General features: G+C 41.7%; 1 protein-coding gene and 2 long non-coding RNA genes across 5 annotated transcripts in view; 2 read left to right on the forward strand and 1 right to left on the reverse strand.

Annotated features, from left to right (window-relative positions):
* LOC131423273 (uncharacterized) overlaps positions 1 to 5002 on the forward strand; it is a 37490-nt gene extending 32488 nt beyond the window's left edge. For both annotated transcript variants that reach the window (XR_009224616.1, XR_009224615.1), the window contains exons 2-3: positions 2066 to 2157; positions 2902 to 5002. This is a non-coding gene — a long non-coding RNA (uncharacterized LOC131423273). The remainder of the gene's footprint in view (positions 1 to 2065; positions 2158 to 2901) is intronic.
* The window catches only part of Susd4 (sushi domain containing 4), a 187090-nt gene extending 169769 nt beyond the window's left edge, over positions 1 to 17321 (reverse strand). The window contains exon 1 of one of the 2 annotated variants that reach the window (XM_046419085.2): positions 17305 to 17321. The gene's annotated coding sequence lies outside the window, so the exon portion shown is untranslated. Of the gene's footprint in view, positions 1 to 667; positions 784 to 17304 lie in introns of those variants that run through there. The other variant, XM_046419076.2, reaches the window with a different exon arrangement.
* On the forward strand, positions 5003 to 15137 carry LOC124075593 (uncharacterized). Its single transcript, XR_006846113.2, has 3 exons — positions 5003 to 5246; positions 7575 to 7684; positions 14948 to 15137. It is a non-coding gene; the product is annotated as an uncharacterized LOC124075593 (long non-coding RNA).
* Positions 17322 to 26286: the final 8965 nt, after the last annotated feature.

Below are 26286 nucleotides of genomic sequence, written 5' to 3' on the forward strand. Positions count from 1 at the left end.
TTTTATGAAATTCAAAATACCTATTTATGGTTTTGTTAAAAAAAATTAACTAGCTCAGAATAGAAAGGGTTTTTTTTTAATCTCATAAAAGGACTCTTAACAAAAAAACCTACATTATTTTTGATGATGAAACTGCAAAGGCTTTTAAAATCGAGAAGAAAATACAAAAGAAGTAAAAGGTTTAGAAAGAGAAAAACCTTAAACCTGTTATTATTCACAGATATGATTTTCACATAAACTATTTTAAAAGTTTATATGTTAGTAATAGTGTGTTTTGTAATAGCCAAAAATGGGAAACAATTTGAGATCCATCAATGATGAATGGGTGACTACATTCAGGCTACACAATGGCTTCCATAGCAACAGTGGAGTCCAGACAGCAGAGGGCATGAATGACATGGATGAATCTCACAACCTTAATGTTAAGTGGAAGGTGCCAGACACAAAAGAGCACATGCTCTAAAATGTGAAGATAGGCTCAATTAATCTTTGCTGCAGACAGGAGGGTGGTTTACCCTTGGATGGGGGCTAGGACAGAAGGGCGTGGTATGCACTATGGGATGTAGAGCCAGTCAGTGCTGGGTTTAAATGCTACTTTCCCAGTAGACTGACCTTCTGCAAGACTCAGTTTCCCCAACTGAAAAATGAGCATAATAAGGATACTTACCTCACTGGATTATCGTGAGGTGAATGAAATAATGTATGTGAAGCAGCTTGTTCTGGAAAATGACATTAGCAGTGTTACTGTTCGTGGGCCCCTTCAGTAGGAGTCTAGAGCAACAACCCATGTGACCAAAACACAAGAAACAAATAGAGCTGAGTTCAGCAGGCAGTCTTGTGTTTCCTCTAAGGCTGCTATGGAGATCCCCACCCAAGACTTGGCAGCCTGTACTGGTATTGCTTTGTTATTAAAACTCTCACCTAGCCAGGTGTGGTGGCCCATGCCTGTAATCCCAGCAGTTTAGGAATCTAAGGCAAGAGGATTGTGAGTTCAAAGCCAGCCTCAGCAGTGGTGAGGCCAAAAAAAATTCCTCTTACCAAGGTCATATGCATAGGGAGGGACTGAGTGCTTAGAAATGCTAAGTCAATTCGTATTTTAGTGCATTTATGCTTCCTACAAATCTCAGAACAACAACAAAAAAAAAGTTTTCATTCTTACCTTTATGAGTTGCTTGAGTCTGCAGACATTTTGACTTGGAGTTGAGAGGCTACGGAACCCATTGCAATGCCTCTCCATCCACTCTATTAGGAGCTAGTCAGGCAGCCCCCCACCTCCACTTCACCCTGCCCTGTGGATGCATAGACATTTATCATGAAATGAATGCAGCACCTGCTTCCCCCCTGCCCCAAATTTCCTGCTTTTTGTAAAAGCTTCTGAAATAGATTTTGGATTGCCTGGTTGTCCTACAATGCTTGTTTTGCGAAGTGTTTCTTAAATAATTATTTATGCTTAGTGTTTGAAAAATAGCCTTGCTCAGAGAGAAGGAATATAATGTGCCTATTTCATATAACCAATATTAATGTGAGCACCCCTGAGCCAAACTGGAAGAGATGAGGAGGGGACACGTGAATGAGCAGCATTTGGATTTTGGCAGGGAGCCGCCAACGTGAGCAGCCAGACTCCCATAGAGTTTTACCAATCAGTGTTCACTGAACGTCACTCATTAGACAGGGCAATTGAGGAACGCAGCAAATACACACAGGGGTGGGAATGCACACTCCAGGGGACAAAAGAATGGACGACTGTCCCAAGTATCTTCCCAGTGTGACTTTTGCTTCACCACAAGATGGATTTGAGGCTTTTAAAACAGTGTGAAAAATAGGCAATGTTCCTCCAATTCATGAAAGAAACCAGGAAGGAGCTGGAAGTAGGCTGGGCCATGGTAGGGGTGCTACATAAAGCCCCAAATAGAAACAATGCCCCACAAGAAAAGCCACCCTACTCCTGCCCACAATAAAGAAGACACCATCCAGAACATTAATTTGGCCACGATTTAGCACAGTCAGAGATTCCTGGCAGAAAAAGCCCTGGCAGGAGTGATTTTTTTTTTTTTTTTTTTTGCAGGTTGAACAAAAAAAAGAAACCTCTTTGGAGCAGAGAGGATCGAAGATAATAGATGTGACAGCACTTGAGGAAGTTAAAGGGATTACACAAAGGTAAGAGATCATTGTTATTAGTGGTGTGTTTTGCTACGAAAATGCCAGAATATTTCTTATCGATCAATGATCTTGACACCACAATGGCCAATTGTGTCAGAGTGGGGAGGGCATCATCCAGTCTGGAGCCAGCAGGCCTGGTCAAACACAGCTGTACTGCTGATTGACCTAACTACCAGTAAGCCCTTCTCTCTGGCCTCAGGCTTCCATATCTGTAAGTGGGGCATATCAACACCATGCTCCTAGAGTTGATGGGAAGAAATGAAGGTATAAGTGCCTACGACATGGAGTCCTTCATAACCAGCGACTGTTTAATGAGCTCTTCTTATTCTGCACCATACATTGCACAATGCTTTTGTGTCCACACTCTCTTTATTCTTTGCAAGAAACTTACCTGGTAAGGATTGTTATTTTCCATTTACAATGGGGATCCAGAGGAGCTGAGACTGTGTGATGGGATTTCAGGGTCCAAACCCAAACCCAGTGATTTCAGTCACAGGCTCTTCATTTTCTATCATGCTTCTTCAATAAATGTCGGTTGAATCCCAAATAGGTTGTCCATCTTTTGAAGGCAGGTACTGTTTGTATTTCCTGAACTCTCATCCCAGAGCATCTGTTCTGGTGCTAGCTGCCAGTAAATATTTACTGAAATGGAAATGTTTCAGCCTGGAGGAAAGGTCCCTGCTGGCCAGGTCAGACTCTCCAACAACTGTTTCATGAGCTCCATGTGACTCTCTGCTCCAGGTGGGATGACCTCTGCACAAGGGAAACTCAGAGGCCATCGTACATGAAGCTTCTGAGGACAGCAGACCAGAGAACACACCCCACCCTGTGAAGAGGGAATCAGATCCAGATCCCTCCAGGTGGCTGGGCAGGTGTCTGAAGCCCTGGGGCATCATCCAGCCCTGCCACAAGAATGTCTCAAAGCTTCAGAATCGCTTATGAAGTAACAAGTGAGAGCACGTGGCTATTCTGTTCTGTAAATCTTGGCATGTTTTCAAAAGCTTGATGTAAAGACTGTATTGCAGAAAACACTGTACCACCAACAACTTCCAAATGGAAACTACTAAAGTGTACACAATGGAAAATGCACGTAGCATCTCAAATTAAGCCTTTCTAGTATACTGCCTCTTCATGCTTAAAGAGATGTGCCGAGCTTGATTTGATGTGATACCCAATACAATCAAAGTGGAATTTTAGAAATGCTAGTTATCTCTGAGTCAATGACAAATTAATACCATTGTAAATATTCTTTAGGATCCCTTCTTCACACACCAGAGATAATAATGTTCTGATTTTCACTTAAATGAAAGATTGAGCAATATTCCCTGAGGAACTGATTGGTGGATTCAATGAAGCTGCTCTTCTCAAGAAATCACAAATTTTCCTTTTCTCTCTTCCTTGGGTGTTTTCTTTAAAGCAAGACTCTTCATGCATTTGTCACCCTATGCAATCATCTAGTTATGAGTTGGTTCCTTCAGGGTGCACGTAATACGAGAGGAGTGTTAGAGTCTGTAAACAAGTCAAAATAACACCTGGCATTTTGCTAGGGGAATGTTAGAGTTCGTAAACAAGTCTGGATGGTGCCTGGCAAAATGCCAGAGGGAGTGGTTTGAGAAGTAACAAAAGCGAGCCATTAAGTGTGGAGATTCCTTATTGGTTGACTGATGTATCTAGTTTATGCTAATTAGATAAGCTGTGTGGAATGTATAAATACTGCTCCTGTCCAATAATAAACGGCTCCCACTCCTGCTGTATCAACGTACACAAGTTGTTCGTCACCCCCGGTTATTTTGCTGCAGCTGGACTGCGGCAGAGGAGGACAATTATGACTATCATTCAAAACCCAAGGAAGGACCCATGAATGAGCAGGAGGATACCAATTGTGTTGACAAACATGGGACACTAGCAGAGGGAGCCACTCACCTAGTTGGCACTGCATTCTGAATTAAAACAAAACTCACTTCTGTTTTGATTAGTGTAATTTTTCAGGGATGATTTGCCAGGCCAAAGTGTTGAATGGATTGGAACTTATGTCCCATGGCATCTCCATTCTCTAACATGAAGCACCTCTTAATTTTAATTGACTGTGGTCTCTTTCCAATCTTAGACTCCTGCAAATTTGCTTCTGAAAGTACCTGTTGGTATAGTTTAGGTATAAAATGTCCCCCAAAGACCCATGTGTTAAAATCTTGGTCCCTAAGGTGGCACTATTAGGAGGTAGTAGAACCTTTGAGAGGTGGGGCCTAATGGGAGGTCTTTAGGTCATTGGGGGGAGGGTGCCGTTCAAGAGGACTGTGGGACCTCAGCTGTGGGAAGCCATTCTCGCGAGTGATTTGAGTTACCTCCCTGGCTGAGAGAGGCGCTTAGACACAACTGTGTCAGAGTCTTCCCCACCCTGTCCCAGGTGCGAGGGCTTGTCCGTGTGGAGGTGTGCCTGGCCACTGACCCAAAGACCAATCACTGACCCTGACCTTGGAATGCTGCCCCTCCGTGTGGTGAGCCCCTTGGCCCTGGAACAAGGAAATAGGTCAGGTTTCCTGTTCACTGTTTCGCTTGAGGAGGCGAGTGAGTCACTGAAGCAAGAACCAGCTTTGTGGGCTTCCTGTTCGGCCTACCTTCTCAGAAGAGCCTGGGACAGATTGTACTTACTGATAAGTCGGCCCAGCTGGGTCTCGCATGATCAGTCTGAGAAGCTGACCGAGTTTGCCTAAGGGCTAAGCCAAAAACCGCTTCCTGCTGCAGAAAACTGCGTGTGTGTGTGTGTGTGTGTGCTTTAGCTTGGGTTTGGGCGGATATATAAGGGACAAGAGATGAATAAAGAGAGAGACTCCTGGATGAAGAACCTCGGTGTCCTGTGTTTTCTTTAACCCCGACGTCCCTCGCCGGGCTCGGCTCCGCTAGCCGGATGCGGCACCTCCGACCTTCATTGGATGGAATTTTCCCTTGATTTTTTTGTTCCCCAATAAAAGCTCACTCCCTGGCGTGTTTTCTCTCTTTCGCTAGCCTCTTGGGTAAACCTCGCCACTGCATTAGGTGGCTGGAGGCGGGAGCTAGGAGAAGCCGTCTCTGGAGCTGGGCATTAAAAGGTAAATAGAGTATGTCTCTTTAATTTTAGAACTCACTAGTTAATTCATATGCTTCGAACCTCTTTTATGAAGCTCGCGTGCTGGTCCTGTGGCAGACTCAGCCCTTTCCTTTTCTTGTTCTGTGACTTGTGGTATAAGTGTCTTTGCTCTGCCACATGTTTCCATCATGGTATGCTGCCTTGTCAGAGGCCCAAAGAAATAGAGCCAACTAATCATGGACTTAAATCTCCAAAACTATGAGCCAAAATAAACCTTTTCCCTTTATAAGTTGACTATCTTGGTCATTCATTATAGTACGGAAAGCTGACTATCACCTGTTCATGCACCAGGCAGTGGGTGCAGTCATCCTAGTTGATGTGTGGGTCATGGCCTGCCTCTTTCTTGCTCCTATTCTCCGGAAAGCCCAGATAAAAAGTGTCTGGCATTATCCAAGTGAACCCCCAGAGCCCTTGTCCCCCTACACTGCCACTGCTACTAGGTTCAGATTTTACATCCCAGGGCACTGTGTTCCCAGAATATGCAGAATGAATGTCCCTGTCCCCCAGGGACTCTGATTTTTCATAGGAATACACATTCCTGTGGCTCATAGTCTTTCATGCAAGACAGATTCTTCAGCCTTTGCCTGCTGCCCCTGCTCCCTCTCCTTCATCCAAGAGCCTGGTACAAATCCCCCTCAGCCATGCTCAGAGGCCCACTTTGATTCAGATCTTGCAAACTGACTTCTCCCTTGGCCCAGCTCACCAGACAGTCTCAGACAGGTTCATTCTCAGTGAGGGCTCAGGAAGGACACTCACTACCGCATTTTTTGCAAGAATAAATGTAGTATCTCCCTACAGATATTTCTTAATTGCAAAGTAACTATACCAAGCAAAGAGATGCTATTTTACAAAGGAACATTACTAGAAAGAAATTTGGCAAATACCATTCTTAACCAAATGATCAAAGTAAATATCACCAATCATGAGACAAAGGGACAGCAGGTGACCAAGATAATCAAGTTATAAAGGGAAAAGGTTTATTTTGGCTCATAGTTTTTTTTGGAGATTTAAGGGACAGCAGGTCTTTTCCAGGCTCACAGAAAAGACCACACCACTTCTGCAGCATTACCACTGAAAACACATGACCCAAATGCAACCATGAAGAAACACACCAACCCAGATTGAGGGACATTCTAAATAATACCCTGCCTATATTATAAAAAAATGTCAACATCAGGAATGTTAAAAAAAAAAAAAGATTTGATCACAGGTCTACATTCAGGGAAAACAAATAGGTATAACAACTGAACACACAGTCCTAGGTTTTCTATTGCTACAAAGGACGTTGTCAGGAAAAGGGGTGAAATCTGAAGAGAGTCTATGGGTTGGAAAATATTGATAGTCTTATCAATATATACAGTAGAAGAAAAAGGGATAAAACAAATGTAGTGAAATGTTAACATTTGGGTGTATTCGAGTGAAAATGTTTTGTACTATTCTTATAAATGTCTCTGTGAATTGAAAACTGTCAAAATTTGATTTAATTTTTTAAATTAAATTTGCTCAGATTGAGCAAATCTTTGAGATGTCTAAAGATATATTTGTTTGTTGTCAATCCAGGATCCATGGGGCATGTGGTTGCTATTTTCCGAGCAATAGCCAAGTCCAGATATAAGATCCCAGGTGGCTTCCCAGCACTTCAGTGAGCCAAAAAATCATCACATGAGCTCAGTTTGAGCCACTTCTGAACTTTTCAATGGCTGTTTCAAATTGCTTAGAAAAAAATTGAGGAGGCCATGAGCATGGTGATGGATAGTAGTTATATTACTAAAAGAACACATGCCTTGCACACTTCCACCCAGCTCCCACCCCCAGGGAGTTCTACTTGGCTTTTTTTTTTTTTTTTTTGTACCAGGGATTGAACTCAGGGGCACTCCACCACTGAGCCACATCTCCAGCCCTATTTTATATTTTATCTAGAGATAGGGTCTCAGTTGCTTAGCACCTCACCATTGCTGAGACTAGCCTTGAACTCATGAACCTCCTGTCTCAACCTCTTGAGCTGCTGGGATTACAGGCATGTGCCACTATGCCTGGCATCTACTTGGCTTCTGAGAGAGATAATCTGGAAAGTCAAGATCCCAGTGCTCCACAGTGATAAATTTCTCAGAGCCTGTTCCGTGCTGGCTGAGCTAGACTCCGCCATGGGAGCTGATTTCTTATGGCCCTAAATATAATTCAGAAGTAACCTGAAGCTACAGACACATCAGACAGCCTGAGGGCTCCCTTGCTGGCTTTGAAGCTCAGAGAAATCTAATTAAACTTTTCTCCACCCTCCCTCGTTCATCAGAGCATGGACTGATGGAGAACAAGCAACGAAGGTCAGAAGGTCAGGTTCAAGCTTGGGTGTCTCCTGAGTGGCCCTGATGGAGTCAGATCCCAGTGAGGGAGCATGGGAAGGTAGGAAGACCCTGAGATACTGGGAACCCTGAAGCTGATTTCCAGGAAGGACAGGCCCATTTTTTTCCCCTTTACATCAGAGACCACATGCTCCAAGTCCATGCATTTCTCCAAACCTGCTCAGTCACTGGTGAATCTAATACATAGAATCAAGGCAATATTCAATATCCATTTGAGGTAGGATAGAAGATACCAGGGCAGGTAGAAAGGAGACATGCAGGACAGAGCAAGAGTGGCCGTGATGTCAAGTCCAGATTTAAAGTCCACTCCTACATACTTTGATCACAAACTACCCACAGGTCCATGAATAAACTCTCTTGATCTGGACCTAAAGAAAAAAAAAAAACAGGTACAAGAATATTTTTCTCAACAAATAGATATTTCTGTGATTTATATTTTTAGGATCTAATTATTTCATCTATAAGTCATGCTCTCGATCAAACCCTCAATGTTACACGAATGTAGTACTGTTTAAGTTCACAAAGCACAACAATGAAACCCCGATGAGGAAGTCAATAAACATTTTTCATCAAAAACAGAGAAATAAAGAAAGAAAACAACCCCTAGTAGGTAATGATTAACATGTCAAGTCACTCACACAAAGGACTAAAAATGCCCTCTTAGATCATGTCTTTGTGCTATAGATTTTACATACATAAATATGCCTTGCTAAAGGGAAGCTAGCCCATTCCTCTCCAATGCCTGCATTCTACCCTGTCTCTCAGAGTGTGTATTTTTGCTTTCTCTCAATAAAATCAATCTGTATCTCACTTTGACCTGTCCTTAAATTCCTTTCTGAGATGATGTCAAGGACCCTCATAGCCTGAAATGAGATCTACCTCTCTTTGGGGGACCTTCTTGGGACCTCTGTAGATACAAGGAGCATCTATTGTGTGCCAGCAATGTACTAACTATCATAACAGATGATCTTCTTCAGTCCTTATAGAAACATATATCGCTAGTCTCTCTTAGAGTTGAGGATACTGAAGCCAGGAAAGGCAAAGCAGTTATTTTCTAGGTCATCTTTGAGAAACTGGGAGAGCAATTAGGAAGTTCACAATCACAACAGGAAGCCAAACATACCCACATGAAATATTAAATAGCAATAAAAGATCTGATGTTGATCTGATTTCTGTTACTGAGACAAAATGAATATGATCAACTTAAAAAGGAGGAAAGGTTTATTTTGGTGTGTAGTTTCAGAAGTTTCAGTTCATGGTGACTTGGCCCATTTGCTTTGGGTCTGCAGCAGCCCAGTATATGATGGTGGGTATTCATGACAGAGGAGGTCTATTCGCTTCAGGGAGGCCAGGAAGCAAAGAAAGACAGGAAGTGGCCAGGGTACCAACAATCACTTCAAGGGCACACTTCCAATGACATAACTTATTGCAATAAGGCCACACCTCCTAAAGCTTCCCCTGTTTTTCAATAGTGCCATAGGCTGTCGACCAAGGCTATAACAAATGGACCTTTGGAAGATATATAAGATCCAAGCCATAACAGAACCCTCTGGAAAAGGCATTCTCTATAGATTTTTTTTTGATGACCTCATCAAATCTCAGGCTCCATTCATCTCCTCCTTGAGGGGATCCTTAGATCCTCAGTCACTATCTTAGTCCAGCCACTCTACTTTGAGCTGTTGACTGACATCTTTTCTGGGATGCCCTCTGTGGAGCTCACACTCAACCTGGTCAACACCCAGCGCACCATTACTTCTCTCTTTTTACCAAATGAATTCACATCTGGATGTCTCTATTTATTGCGCTGTGACATCATTCTCTGAAGGGTTAAAGTTTGAAATCTTCAGCTTTTCCATTCCTGTTTCACTATATGCTCACCCATATATTTTTCCTCATTTCCCTTCTTCTTCTATGCTACCCCATCTCCTCACACACCTGTCTAAGATATCTGGACTCTTGGCAGAGAAATAGTATATCAATCCTTCCTTAGCCATCCCTTAAGGCACATTCTACAAATTGTCCAAGAAATAATTTTTGAAAGGTGATCAATCAGAAAAAAAAAAGTCAAGTCCTGGACACTTACTTTGTTTAGGTCTGATTTTAATGGTTTATACTAATTTTTTTATTCCCAAATGAAATGGAACAGAGTTAATAAATTAGCATTTCTTTAGAATCTATTATGAACTGAAACTTGGGCCAGTTACTTTCGTAAACATTATCTAACTTAATTATGACAACAATTTTTAAAGATAGATATTATAAAGCTCACTTGATACACAAGTTCACAATCAAGCTCAGCAGAGTTATAAGATGCTCAAGTCACACAGCTCCTAAGTTCATTTCTCCTTTATTACAATCTCTCCTTAAGTGATCTCCAGATTTAAAGCACTATCCTTAACCTAACCATGCCCAGACTCATATCTAAAGCTCAGTGTCAGACTCCGCATGATCACCCACTCACATCTCCACTTAGATGGCCAGTCCACCTAGATGATTTAACAGGTCCAAACACAAGTCTTAGTTTTCCACTGTTCACTGAAATGGTTCCTCCCTGCTTCCCCATTTTCCTTACCCATTTAGTGAAATCATAGTTACTTGGACTAAAGACCCACAAGTTATTCTTTTTTAAAAAAATTTTGTATTAGTGTATTATAGTGGGGCTCATTTTGACACAATCATACATGAAGTATAATTTGCTCCATTTCAGTCCCTGGTGCTTCCCCTTTCCCTCCCTCCCTCCCTTCCCATCTTCCCCTTTCTCTACTCTACTGGTATTTCTATTTATTTATTTATTTATTTATTTTTAATTGGTATTTTATGGATACACAAACAGTGAAATTTATGCAGTGTGTTCATATGTGTACATAGAAGAATTCGGTCAATTGCTTTCTACTGTTTCTCACTTTTCACAACTCTTCTCCCTCCTCCAGTCCCCTTCCTCTACGCCACTGATCTCCCTTCTATTTTCATGGTAATCCCCCACCCCACATACACACTTTCCCCTTGTTTTGCTCTAGTTTATGAATATGAGAGAAAAAACAATCAAAACTTGACTTTCTGTTTCTGGCTTATTTCTTAGCAGGGTGTTCTCCAATTCCACTAATTTACCAACAAATACCATAATTTCATTCTTCTTTCTGATTGAGTAAAACTCCATTATGTGTGTGTGTGTGTGTGTGTGTGTGCATACCATATATATATATATATATATATATATATATATACATACATACCACATTTTCTTTATCCATTCATCTGTTGACAGATATCTGGGTTGGTTTCCTGCTTCACTATTGTGAATTGTGCTGCTGTAAACATTGATGTGCCTGTAACACTCTCATATGCTGATTTTAGTTCTTTTGGATTAATACCAAGGAGTAGGACAGCTGGGTCACATGGTGATTCCATTCTTATTTTTTTATTCATTCATTCATTTTTTTATTCGACAAATATTTACTGGACACCTACCATGTGCCAATCACTATTCTATGAGCTCAGAAACACTAACTATACTGACGAAGCAAAAAGGTATTTTCTTTTTTTGTATATTCACATGCTTTATTTTTTAAATTTTATTCAAATGTTATCTCTTTTATTGACTTTTTAAAAAAATAAATGACAGCAGAATGCATTACAATTCTTATTACACATATACAGCACAATTTTTTCATATCTCTGGTTGTATATAAAGTATGTTGACACCAAATCGTGTCATCATACATGTGCTTTGGATAATGTTGCCTGTCATATTCCACCACCCTTGCTAATCCCCTGCCCTCTCCCTTTCCCTCCCACCCCTCTGCTTTGTCTAGAATTCATCTATTCCTCCCATGCTCCTCCTCCCTACCCCACTATGAGTCAGCCTCCTTATAGCAGAGAAAACATTCAGCATTTGTTTTTTGGGGATTGGCTAACTTCACTTAGCATTATCTTCTCCAATGCCATCCATTTACCTGCAAATGATTTGATTCTATTTTATTGCTGAGTAAAATTCCATTGTGTATATATACCTCATTTTTTAAATCCATTCATCCACTGAAGGGCAACTAGGTTGGCTCCACAGTTTAGCTATTATGAATTGTGCTGCTATAAACATTGATGTGACTGTGTCCCTGTAGTATGCTGTTTTCAAGTCTTTGGGGTATAGACAAAGGAGAGGAATAACTGGGTCAAACTGTGGTTCCATTCCCAGATTTCCAAGGAATCTCCACATTGCTTTCCATAATGGCTACACCAATTTGCAGTCCCACCAGCAATGTATGAGTGTGCCTTTCTCCCCATATCCTTGTCAACACTTATTGTTGTTTGTCTTCATAATAGCTGCCATTCTGACTGGAGTGAGATGATATCTTAGATTAGTTTTGATTTGTATTTCTCTAATTGCTAGAGATAATGAACACTTTTTCATATATTTGTTGATTGTTTGTATATCCTCTTCTGAGAAGTGTCTGTTCAGGTCCTTGGCCCATTTGTTGATTGGGTTATTTGTTTTTTTGATGCTTAGCTTTTTGAGTTATTTATATACCCTAGAGATTAGTGCTCTGTCTGATGTGTGAGGGGTAAAAATTTGCTCCCAGGGTGTAGGCTCTCTGTTCACCTCACAGATTTTCTTTACCACACATTTTCTTTATCCATTCATCTGTTGACAGGCATCTGGGTTGGTTTCACAACTTCACTATTATGAATTGTGCTGCTATAACAGTGTAGCACTCTCATATGCTGATTTTAGTTCTTTTGGATTAATACTAAGGAGTAGGACAGCTGGGTCACATGGTGGTTCCATTCCTGGGTTTTTTGTTGTTGTTGTTGTTGTTTTTTTGAGGAATTGCCATACTGCTTTAAAAAGTGATTGTATTAATTTGCAGTCCCACCAATATTGTATGAATGTACTTTCCCCCCCACATCCTCACCAATATTTATTATTTGTATTCTTGATGATTGCCATTTTAACTAGAGTGAGATGAAATCTTGATGTAGTTTTGATTTATACTTTCCTGATTGCTAGGAATGCTGAACATATTTTAAATATTTATTGGGAATTTGTATTTCTTCTTTTGAGAAATGCCTATTTAGTTCTTTTGCCCATTTATTGATTTGTTCCTTTTTTTCTTTTCTTTCTTTTTCTTTTTTGACTTTGTTTTCTGTTTTATGGTATTAAGTTTTTTTCTTTATATATTGTAGATATAATCCGAGAGTACTAACTAAAAAAGATTTTATCTCATTCTCTAGGCTCTCTCCTCACATTTTTATTATTTCCTTTGCTTGATTTGCCTCTTTCCCTCCTCCACATACACTCAATCTATTAGGAAGTCTTACGGGCTCCAGTTACGAAGTAGATCTTGGATTCCAATACTTTCCACATTTCCACAGCCAAAACTGTGGACCAAGCCCATAGGGTCTCTCAGCAGGTTGACTCCAGTGGTCTCGTCCAACTCTGCCTGTCTCTGTACTTGCTGTCCACCTTCCCTGACCATAACACATCCTCTCCCACATAGTGAGTGATTTTTTGAGAGAATTAATTAGACCCTGTTACCTTCCCTGCTCAAAACTGTTCAATGACTTCCCATCACCATGGTCCACGTGGCCCGCTGAACTTTCCTGTCTCATCTCTACCACGCCTTCCACCTTTCAATAACACAGGCTGAGTCAGTTCCCTAAAACATATCCATCTCGTTCCTGCCTCCAGGAGATTATCTTACCTGGGATATTCTTCTCCTAGATCTTCACCTGGCTTCTTTCTTTACATGACTCAGATCTCTCACCTCCTCAGAAAAGCTTCCATTCTCACTTTGCTGATGTGGCCACTTGGGCCCCTTCATTCTCTATCCTATGATTCCATCCCACTTTCTTCTTACCACATATCCATCTGTGAAACTATTTTTTAAAAAATTACTTTATTTTCCAGAGAAATTTTAGGTTCACAGCAAAATTGAACCAGAAGTACAGAGAATTTCCATATCTCCCCCGACCCTCACTTCCCCCTACTATTAACATCTCCCACCAGAGGGGTACATTTGCAATTAATGAACCTACATGATCTTATGATTATTACTCAGAGCCCACAGTTTACATAGAATGGATGTCACATGTATAATGATGTGTATTCACCATCGTACTATCATGCAGAATAGTTTCACTGCCCTAAAATTCCCCTGTGATACACCTAGGAATCCCTCCCTCTATCTCCTCTAATCCCTGGCAGCCACCAATCTTTTTATCGTCTCTGTAGTTTTGACTTTTCTAGGATGTCATTTCATTGGAATTACAACCCATAGCCATGTGGACTGGCTTCTTTCATTTAGTAATACACATGTCCTCTCATGGCTGAATAGCAAGTTCCTAGGGATGTATCATTTCATTCCATCCTTTGTGGCCAATTTAATCTAAGATAAGCTAACATTGGTGGTGGGAAAGCAGTACAGGTCTGAGGACTACATAATGTTCCCTTCAATCCTACCTTGAAAGACCAATGAATCTCACCCCATGAAACCATGAGTATTGTGTTATGGTCCAAACCCCTACTTTTTCTGGCTGCCTTCCCAAAAGGTATTCCCTTCTTCCTAAGATGACAACTTTTTTTGTGTATCTATCTTCCTTAGTTTGCCATGTCCTTTGGAGAAAGCTGGGCATATCCTTAGTCCCAAAAGTCTATATGTGTCTAAGTCAACATGGTGGTCCTTTTCCCCTTTCCTGTGGCTTAGGCACGAATATGGCATGCAATTCTGGACAAGGACACATGCTAGAGGTCTTCTATGCAAAATTATGACACTTGCCCAAAAGAGACACAAGGAAGGAAAATTTCTCCTCTTCCAAAGTAGTGATTGCTTCTTCATGTCTTTGAGTGTGACATCTGAAACTAAGGGAGTCACCTTGACCCAAGAACAAAGCTCACATTGTGAAGGGTGCAGAACAGAAGCAGGGAAAGAAGCTTGATGGCATGCTGAGCTGCTGAGTTAACCAGTCACTGGAGTCCCTGCCTCCACATTTCTTTATGTGAAGGAGTGCATCATCCTTGTCTGAACATTCTGAGTCAAGGTTTCTGTTCTTGCAGCCAAAAGCAGCCTCAAGGAGCCATCAACTCTTGAAGTCTTGTCAATCCATGTCCTGGCTTAGCCTCAGACCTGCATTAGTCACTAGTGAAAGCATGTTCCAAGCCAAGATTTTTACTGCTTTAAGCAATGAAGTGATCTGCATTTGGATTTCTTTAGTCTTGTACTTTTTTTAATATATGGAATCCTTCCAAACAGAAGGACAAAGTGAAATGCACAATTTTGACATATCTATTGCACTTTACTTTCTACAGAGCCTTCCATCTTTCCTTGAACAAGCCCTTCTTAATCACCTACTATGAGCTAATCAATGTTCAAAGTAAGGAAGATGCAGCAGTGAACAAAACAGCCAAGATCTCTGTCCTCAAGAAGCTTATGAGAAAACAAGTACAAATTGTGGTGAATGGACAGGAAGAAAATTATCAGGGAATGGAAAACAAAACAGGGAACTGGGGCAAGGAGACCTCTTTGGGAGGGTAGCCAGGGAGGGCCTCTCTGAGAAGGTAACATTTTTTTCTTTTTCATATGTAATTGCATCTAACTCCTTAAAATTTTATTGTAGTAAAATATACACAATATAACATAATAATATCACTTTAACCACTTGCAAGTGTACAGCTAAATGATATTAAGTATGTTCATATTGTTGTTCAATCATCACCATCATCCACCTCCAGAACTTTTTTGTCTTTCCCAAACTGAAGTTCTATACCCATTAAACCCCAGTTCCTCAGACCACCCCCCAGCCCCTGTAAACACCATTCTGTTGTCTGTCTATGTGCATTTAGATCTCCCATATAGACTTCTTGAGATATTCCATAACCATGGAATCACTTTTTCATGACTGCCTTATTTCACTTAGCATAATGCCTGCAAAGTCCATCCATGGTACTGAAATGGTGCCCCCTTTCTCCAGGAAAAGTCTTAACTGGGCTTCTCCAGAAATCTTCACCATAGCTGATTTTAGTACTGTCAGCAAAAGAGTCTCTACAATTTAGATAAACTTCCTATTTTTGTGTTGCCCTGTTTTACTTGGCCGCTAGCCTGGAAGAAATCAGCACTAAGGGCTGGGGTTGTTGCTCAGCAGTAGGGTGCTTGCCTTGCACATGCGAGACACTGGGTTTGATCCTCAGCATCACATAAAAATAAATGAATAAAGTAAAGGTATTGTGTCCAACTACAACACTAATATATATATATATATATATATATATATATATATATATATATATGTATATATATATGAAATCAGCACTCCAGGTGCTGGACACCCCCTTACTAGTTTTTCACAAACATATCCAGTATAGTAGTTTGTAGAAATATGCAAACAAGGCCTCTGGCCTTGAGCTGGGGCTTCACAGAGATGTCTACATTTCTAAGATAAGAGAAGTTACCAATTGGGCTCCTTGATGATAGCTGACAGGGGGAGGAAAGAAAGGGAAGAAGAAGCTCTCCCCTTCCCAGGTGTTGTCCTTGAAGGGTTAACTTGCCCAGAACAGTGAAAGAAAAAAAAAACTGCTTTTATGTGAACTTCTGCAGACTGTGAACTTCTGAGCCCCTCCCCTTAACTGCTGGGTACAAAATTCTGAAACTACCTGAACTCGGGGTTCAGGGGATTGATTGATTACAGCAGAAGCTGTGCCCTCTGAACCTGGCTGCATCCAAATAAAACTGTTTCCTGCTATCTTCGGTGCCTTGCCTTGTCTGTCCTTACAACAGTATAGCATATATCAGAATTTACTTCCTTTTTGAAAACTGAACAATATTCCAGTGTGTGTGTGTGTATGTGTGTGTTACATTTTGCTTAACCAATCACCCATCAGAGAACACTTGGGTTAAAGAAGTGACATGTGAAATGATAGTTAAAGGACAAAAAGAACTGACCACAAAAATTGCTGGGGTAGTGGTTTCCTAGTGAATGAAACAACAAAGACACAGGCGTGGGCAACTCCTAAGAATTACTTAAGCTCCAATTGCAATGTCAGTACATTAATCTCCAAAGTTTTCTCTCACTTCCCTGAGTTGCTGGTCACTCCCTGCCTGTACCTGCAAGGAACTTTGCCTGTATTTATCCCATCACACTGTTCTCTCCCCTACCAGGCTAACAAAACTTACAAAACCTTCTTAACAATGCTTTTTCTAACAGCTGCAAATAAACTGCAAAACTGGTGAATTTGAGCTGCCAACAAACTGTGAAAATGGTGGATTTGAGTTTCCTTTTACTCTTAGTCCCATAAGGCAGAGGAGATAAGGAACAAGATGAAAAAGCAAATGCAGGCAGCAGAGGAAAATAAGCAAAGGGCTTGAGTCTGCTGCTAGTTAAGCCCTGATTTTAGAACCATTGCTTCCTGACACAGGAAGGGATATCGGAGATCACCTGGTATGATGTTTGCTTTGCCCTGGGGTGAAATGCTTCATGCACACTTCTTAGACAAATGCAATTTGTTGGGGGCAGAGTAGGCTCTCAGCCATCCTGAGAGATGGTTGAAGTGAATTTTTGGTGCCACTCCATAAGTTCCTGGTTCCCCAACTGCTGGAGCATCTTATATCACTTGAAGATTGGATAGTGAGTTGATGGGCAAAGGGGTCCTTGCAGGATCCTGCAGCTTACCTCAACAAATGCTGCGAACAGCCCTGTGAGAACTGCTTAACAAAATCAATGTTATGGTGTATGGTCCTGAATCACTGTGCATAACTTATGGGCGACTATCCATCTCTGGGAAGGGCTCCCTTTCTATGAAATGGGGCTCCCTTGAGATGTTTTTGAAGGTTAATTAGGTTACTTTTCTTCCAAACATAGCTTTCCTTCCAAACACTGTAGCAGGTAAAAAGTTAGGCTCAAGAATGGACATAAACCCTGTGAGCCTGAGTTTGCTCACCTGCAAAGTGGGGGTGAAGAGACTCGAGCACATGTTAGGGATGTAGATCAAGTATGGCAGGGCCCAGCGCACAACAGGCTGAGTAACTATTAGCTATTTTTGCTCTCATTATTCCCAAGTCACCAGCAGGCAAGCAGCAGGCAGGATGTGCTCACCTACAGACGGGTGCTTCAGAAAGAAGGATTGGAAGTCCTTTCTTGGGGAGAGGAAGAAAAAACAAGAGCATCTGAGAGGCAGAAGATCCTGAGCAAGTGCAGGTAAGGGGAGGTAAGGGTAGACAGTGGATATCACTTTCATCAAATGTGACAGCCAGAAGGCAACGGGGACCAAGAGGGAGAATCATCGTTGTATTCAATGAGCAAGAGCAAGTCATTAGTCCACCCTGAGAAGAAGTGCCATTGAAATATTGAAACCAGCAGCCAAGATGTTCAAGAAGGAAGAAGAGATGCGTGGGAACAAAATGAAGGGCAAGAGAAGGTGCAGTGGCCTAACTGGCCACTGAAACACAAAAGATAAGACTGGAGAAAGCCACAGAAACAAGACTGAGAGCTGCTCAGGTCTGTGGAAGAGGCAAACCAGCCTGGGATGGGACAACGAGGTTCTAGGCATGGCTGCCCCATCTCTAGGGAGACTCCACAGGGAAGGTTAGAAGATTGCCAAGCAGCAGGCTCCGGCTCACCTTCCAGCCCTCTCTGCATCTCTACCCTTCTCAATTCTATGATTAGGACAGTCTTGAAGGGTGGTCGGCTAGTCTCCTCCTTTATGGATGGTCCTGTGCCCTGTCCCTGTAGAGATGCTTCAGGAAAATGGATTTGAAATCGATTCTGCCTACAATGGTACCAGTAACTCATTCCCTTCCCAATTCCCTCACTATGTAGAGATTTGGAAATATGGTGAAGCAACCTGGCCAAAGACTTATATTATCTCTTTTCCTCTTTTTGTTATCTTCGGGGTGATGAATAAGAATCTGTCATACTATTTATGGCAAAATGCCACACACTCACTGTCTTTCACATTCAAATCTCGACTTAAATACTGTGAAACATGCATGCCCTCCTTAAAAGATGCCTCCCTGAAAGCACACAATTCACCGTTATCTCTTCACGACCAGGTGTATTCTGGGACCAGAAAATTCATTTTCCTATTTAAAACAATGAATGGGATTGAGATCCCGATTTATAAGGTAGCTGCTTTAGGCTGCCAACTCTAGATATTTTCATCTTTGATCCAGGCTGGTGTCTGCTTCAGAGCAAAAAAAAAAAAAAAAAAAAACAGCCAGGAGCAGACAGAGAGAAAAAACACATTCCAAGTGGGAACTTTGGCCAAGAGGGAAAATCTTATCTAATCCCTGTGGCACTAAGATGTGCTCGGCCAGCAGCCCCAGTCTGAGAACAGTTTTGAGGTCAAAGAGGAAGGCTGAAATGGCCTTGCCTCTGCTGTCACGACAGGTTGTCCCTGTCAAAAAGTTGTTCAGGATTGTCTTTATTTAGATTCTCTGAAAAGCAGATGCCAAGATGGCAAGAGATTTACAGGGGACCTGTCTGAAGGATGAAGGGAGGGGAGTAGGGAGAGGGAGGACAGCCTTCCAAACGTGATGCAGGTCTGGCCCTTGCAGAGGTGAGAAAAGGATTAACAATTGGGCTGGAAGGCTCTCAGACTTCAGCACTGTTCTCAGAGGGTTCAATGAGGTTGGTGGGGAGCCGCTGAAACAGAGTGCTTACCAAAAGAAGCCCTATCCTCCAGGAATGGGCTGATTTATCACCTCCACCTTGCTCAGTCATTGACTGGACCCACTCTAGGGCTGCCTGACCTTCAATACGGTGGTCAGTCCAGCTGGAGCATTAGTCAGGCTCTCCTGCAGTGGAGATCTGGTAGCACATTTCCATGACCACCCCAAGGAGACTTTGCAAAAAGCCTATGTCTAAAACTCTGATAATGATTTTTAAGAACATGGCTCAGATACCAATATTAATGAATTCCACTCAAAGCAACAGCAATGAACTAAGGATGTTTCTGAAAGTCAAGGACAAAACACATAGGGATCGAGAAGAAACTGAAGCTGGCTCTAGGGCCCGCTGAGCCTCACATTATGAATGTTTTTTCCTGGACTACTTGCAGAGTAGGTGTGGGAGTTTTCCTCACACCAACTAATTCTCTAACTGTCCAGATATACCAGGTGTCCTGAATTTCAACTCAATTCTGATACTCATTACCTGGAGTTAGTGCAGACCCCACAAGTTAAGCTTCAGTACCACAGGACTTCCCCCACTTCAGATACCAGTCACATGACTAGGACCTCAAACCAACTTCTGACCACTGGCTAAAAAGTTAGGGGTTTCCATGACCCGCACTTCTCACACTCAATAATTTGTTACTATACGCACAAAACTCAGACAACACTTTACTTATACTTACTGGTTTATCATAAAGGATATAACTCAGAAATGGTCAAATGGAAGAGATGCATAGAGCAAGGCATGTGGGAAGTAGTGTGAACTTCTGTGACCTCTTTGGATGCACTGCTCCCCCAGCACCTCCATGGGCTTACTAACCTGGAAGCTCTCAGAACCCCATCACTTATGAGTTTTTAATGGAGGTTCCATTATGTAGGCATAATTGACAATTAATTCCATCTCCAGCCTCTCCTTTTCCCAGAGGTTGGGAGTGTGACTGAAAGTTGCAACCCTCCAACTGTGGCTCGATCTTTTGGGTGGGAAGCCCCCATTTGGGGTTTCATTAGAATAAAAGATGCTCCTATCACCCAGGAAATCCCAAAGGATTTCAGAGCCCTGTGCCAGGAAATAGGGACAAGAAACAAATATGTGTGCCTAGTTATATCACACATACATAGGTGGAGTTCCACTGAGTTTTTTAGCAGTCATCATCATCATCATCATCATCATCATCATCAATGTAAACTCTAGAAAGAACAGAAATGTTGTTGAATGTCATGTTTTAATGAGAGGAATAGGGCAATTAATCAGGAGGGGAGGGAAGGCTGGCAGGACAGAGAGGCATAAGAAAAGAGCAAACAACCATGAGTTCCACTGAGTTAGCAAGCACTACATGGCTGCCTCTGAACTGGACTCCTCATGTATTCATTATCTGAAATTTTTACCTCAGTCTTGAAAAAAATTTTTTTTAAACAATTTTTTTTTTAAATTTCAAATTAAGAAAACAGACTCACCTGAAGTCATTCTACAGGTAGCAGGGCCCAAATCTGTCCCAAGTCCACCAGACTCCAAAACATTTCCTCCCACATTTTCTGAAACCATTTCAAGCAGCTGTGGAGTAACTCTGTCTGGAGGAAACTCTCTGACCTGGAATTCAAGACCCAGGCATGAAATTTGAGACACATTTCTATGACCCGCTAGTCCTCTTGAACTGCACTCATTGTGGATTCCTTTTCCAAAAATTCAGCCAGGGCTCCAAACTTCCTCTCTCCCACCCCTCCCTCCTATGCCCACCCTCCCCTGGCTTGCTTCCTAAGAGGAAGACTTAAGGCTTGTAGTCGGTTCACTGTAATATTAATTCAACCAATATTAATTGTGGCTCAGTGGTAGAGCGCTTGCCACACATGCATGAGGCCCTGGGTTTAATCCCGGCACCACATAAAAAGAAACAAAATAAAGGTACTGTGTCCATCTACAACTAAAAAAAATTACTTAAAAAAATATTAATTCAACCAGTTGATTACTATTTAGTCTTTTGTATCTGCCAGGATCCTTTTAAACACTAACTAGTTCATCTTTACACTCTCTTTGTTCTTGCTCTGGATAGAGAACCATGCTGTGACTATACTTGATGTTCAATAAATATATATTGGCTAGCTCATCAATTCCGTGAACAGACACCTATCCAAATGCTGTTAAGTGCATTTGCAACACAGTGATTGCATCACAAAATCACCCTGGTTAGAAATCACCTTAAGCTAGAATGCTTCAATTATTAAACTGGTGTCTTTCAACTGAACTAGAACAAACTTAAGTACAGGGAGAAACGTAGAGTGAGCCACGATCACTTGTCTGCAGCTGTGGAATCCAAAAAGCCCTCAGAACAGAAGTGTTTTCTTCCACAAAGTTTTAGGCAAGCTCCCTAGGCGGCAAACCTTGACCTGAACTGATGTGAGACTATTTATAGTCTTTATTTATCCTCCCAGTATGAATATTCATATGTTTCACTGCACAAATATTAATGAGCTGATTGCAGATTGCTGCCCACATTCCACGTGTGGTGTTACATAATATGTAAGGAGCCAAGTTACCTTTCTTAAATTTGAAAAAATTCTGAATTAGAAACGTGCCTAACTCTAAGGATTTTGCATAAGGGATTAGAACTCCTGAATTCTGCATCAATCAGTATGTTTGCAGATGCAAGTAACTGATCATCTAACTCAAATTGGCTTAAATAATAAAAAGAATGCATTGTCACATGTAACTAAGTCTAGAAATCAAATTGTTTGGCATTATCTCATCCAAACATACACAAAGTTATTGGAGTCCTAAGTTCTCTACTTCTATTTTTCTTGTCTCTGCTCTCCTCTGTCTGTTGGATTTATCCTATGTTATCTTTACTCATTGTAGCAAAATAGTTGCATAAGTGCCAGGCCTCACATAGGCACCCTACAAAAGAAAAGAAAACACCTGTGTCCTGCCATTCCAAGAAAAAGTTAAGTTCCCGTGGCCACAACTGAATGACAACACCCTGCATGTTAGGGGAGGGAGGGAGAGGCAAATTGGACCTGTTAGTTTTTTCTAGGTCAAGTATGCTATCTCTAGGGATAGCATAAAGTTAGTTGACCTAAAACCACAGGGACTTCCCAAAAAACATCAGGAGCAATTGGGAAGAGGACAGAGAAAATGAATATTGATGAGGTGACAACTACTTCATCTCTCTTACTGTATATTCAACACACTGCAGCCACATTAAAGAGACTCAACACATCCTGGTCTTTACTCAATTCAAATCTTATCCCCAGTGGTGAATAAGGGTTCTGCTTTCTTTATACCATTAATTTTTCTCCCTATTTCATGATCCTATGTAGCTCCCTGAAGGCTTATCTTATAATATTTATATACTGTTCTGCCTCCCATCAGTCATTCATATACAAACCATCTATCTTACTGAATTCTAAGCTCCATTATACACGGTCTTGTTCGGCTCTGTGTTCCCCTCAGTATTTAGTGTATATGTCTTGCAATGGTAAACTGTCAATACGTCCTGGTTGAATGGAGTCTATTTCCCATGACAGATCATGGTGGCAGTGGAGAGAATTAAGCAAAGTGAAGATGGATGGAGAGAGAATGATGTTCTCTTTACATGTTTTTTGTTTCTTTGTTTGATATGGTGTTTTGTTGTTGTTTTGTTTTGTACCAGGGATTGAACCCAGGGATGTTTAACGACTGAGCCACATCTCCAATGCTTTTTTATATTTTAGTTTGAGACAGTGTTTCACTAAGTTGCTAAGGGCCTTGCTAAGTTGTTGAGGCTGGCTTTGAACTTGGGATCCTCCTGCCTCAACCTCCCGAGTTGCTGGGATTATAGGCATGCACCTCTGTGCCCAGCTCTTTAACTGTTTTTCATTGGGAAACAACACCTAAATGCACCACACTTATCACACTAAGCAGGATGATTTGGGGAGCAAGAAATAAAGCCTAATTGAACTGCCTTGAAAACGCTGGTGATATGTTGGCTTGGAAACTGGAAATTCTTGAGCCAGGGCAGGCTTTAGAATTAATTGAAGTTCTCGGCCACTCAAAGGTGTCAATATAACCCCAGTTTCTTTCATCTGTACTTTCCACACTGTCTTCCCAAGATTTACTTGCTCATGGTATCCACATGGCTGCAGCAGTTCTGGGCATATCATTTACATACCAACTGTCTAGAGATAGAATTGCACCCATGAGATGAAAGGAGGCGGACGGGGTTGGAGTGTGCTGCATGCTGGTGGCCAGACAAGACACATGCTTGGGAATAGGGACTGGTTGGTCAGTTTGTTCCTAGGAATTTCACGGTGTGTTGGTTTACTAGGGCTATTATAACAAAGTACCATAAACTGGTGGCTTAACCAGAATTTACCAGCTCAGCATTCTGGAGACTAGAGGTTCAAAATCAAGGCGTGTTGACAGAATTGGCCCATTCCAGAGTCTCTTCCAGGCTTCTCTGCATGGCTTGTAGACAACTCTATTCTCCTTACATTTCCTCCTGACATCTTTCTTCTGTGCATATCTGATTCTGTGTCCTCATTTCTCCTTTTTATAAGGGTTGTCTCATGAAAGCTCATGTGTGAGACAATTGCAAGAAAGCCTAGAGGTGAAATTATTAGGTTATGAGAGACTTAAACCAATCTATGAATTAATTCCCTGATGGGGGATAAACTGAGTGGTGACTAAAGACAAGTGGGATGTGACTGGAAGAGATGGGTCATTGCAGTTGTGCCTTCAATATTTTGTATATGATGAGTGGAGTCAGTCTCTCCCCCTCCCCTTCCCCCTCCCCCTCCCCCTCCCCTCCCCTCCCCCTCCCCTCCTCCCCCTCCTCCCTCCCTCCTTCCTGGAACCATGTTCCCAGTTGCTTTCCTTCTCTACACTCTTCTGCCATGATGTTCTGCCTCACCTAGAGCCCCAAGGAATGGAGTCAGCCATCTATGGACTGAGACTGAAACTGTGAGCCCCAAATAAACCTTTCCTCCTTAAAGTTGTTCTTGGAAGGTCTTTGGTTCACAGCAGCAAAAAAAAAAAAAAAAAAAAAACTGACTAAACACCAGTCTTACTGGATTAGGGATTCACCCCACTCTAGGATGACCTCACTGGAATGTAATTCTTTACGTATTCAAAATCTTCAATAACCGTATCTCCAAGTAAGTTCATATCCTGAGATACTTGGGGCTAAGGCTTCAACATACTAATTTGGAGGGAGCACAATTCAAACCACAGCATGTGAATGGGGAGTGGAGAGCTAAAAGAAACCTGGATTCTATTAGGAAGAAGACACGAGCAAACAACAGCAACAAATGGATGCTGGGCCAGCAATCCCAAAGGTCTCTATAATGATCCCTTTTTCAGGAGGAAAAAGCATAGATGAGGCTTTTCATTGCAGCCATTGTGTAAAATCACTTTCCCTCCCTCTAGCTTATGGAAGATGACAGATAGGAAAACAATAAGGCCTAGGAGAGATTCTCTCATCACACTGTCACCCCCATCTGTGGTCCCACTGGGTAATCTCTCTATAGTAAGTCTGCAAAATTTAGCCCTTGAGGTCCTCCAATATTCTTTTGGAGTTAATCCTTCTGATGCCTGCTAGGGGACAGGACTTCACATAGAGAAGAAAGCCTTAAGGAGATTTGTGGTAGAAATTCCCAGAAAAGAAGATCCTGAGGCCTCCCCCACTGCCCCAGGCATTTCTCTCAGCCCAGAATATTCAGCACACACCAGATTAAAGACCATGTTTACAGCTTGGGTGGTGTCTGGCTGCCCTCCTGGGGAAAGATAACCTCAATGGAAGTATCCATGGGTCACTTCAATCCCTGGCACCCCAAAACAAAAAACAATAAAAATGATAAAAATGACCCTCCAGACAAGGACAATCTCTCCTCAAACAGGGTTCTATGGGAGGCATGTGCTGGGAGGAAATGAGGGTCTCAGGAGAAACCAGGCCATCTAAAGGTGCCCAGAACATTCAGAGGAGCTTTTTAAAACCCAGTAAAAACAAAACTCTACCATGCAGAGCCCAAGACATCTAAAGCATCTTTTGCAGAAAAACACAGATCAGCTCTGACAAAGTCTTACTTTTTCCTGTTAAAGAGGTCAAAATCCATTCTAGGCCAGGCATGGTGGAGCATGCCTATAATCCCAGCCACTCAGGAGGCTGATACAGGAGGATCACGAGTTCAAAGTCAGCCTCAGCAATATCAAGGCACTAAGCAACTCACTGAGACCCTGTCTCTAAATAAAATGCAAAAATAGGGCTGAGGATGTGGCTCAATGGCCGAGTGCCCCTGAGTTCAATCCCTGGCACCCCAAAACAAAACAAAAAAAAACAATAAAAAACAAAAATCCATTCTAAGGAAAAGTTGTGTGAAAGACACAGTATATTTTGTTTTGTTTTAACAGCTTCATTGAGTTACAGTACACTAAGTTGTCCTTATTTGAAATGTACAATTTGCTAATGTTTGACATACATATCTAATTGGGACACCATCACCATAATCAAGCTAATGAACATATATCTACCTCCCCACAGTCCTCTCCCCTTCTTGCCTACCACCATGCCTACCCCTAATCTCAGGCAACCACTGATCTCTGTCACGGTAGATTAGTTTTTTTTTTCTAGACTTCTATATAAATGAAATAGGAAAATATGTATTCTTTTGTGGGTCTGCCTTTTATCATTCAGCAGAACTGAAGTTTATCTATGATGGTGTGTGCATCAATAATTGATTCCTTCTTATTGTTAAGAAGTAGTCCATTGTCTGCATATCTATTGACCTCAATTTTTTTATTCATTCACCTGTTGATGGACATTTGAATTGTCTCCAGTTTCTAGCTATAACACATCAATTTGCTATGAAATGTAATGAGAATTTTCTGTTTGGACATGAGGCATGTAGTCAATGGTGGCTGCTATGGTTTGTATACATGCCCCCCAAAGCCCACATGTTAAAGGCATGTTCCCCACTATGGCACTCTTGGGAAGTAGTAGAACTTTTAAGAGGT

The sequence above is a fragment of the Marmota monax genome, unplaced genomic scaffold (assembly GCF_021218885.2).
Source record: "Marmota monax isolate L192 unplaced genomic scaffold, Marmota_monax_Labrador192_F-V1.1 WCK01_AAM20220418_F8-fsc00153, whole genome shotgun sequence".
In the NCBI taxonomy this organism is placed as follows: Eukaryota; Metazoa; Chordata; class Mammalia; order Rodentia; family Sciuridae; genus Marmota; species Marmota monax.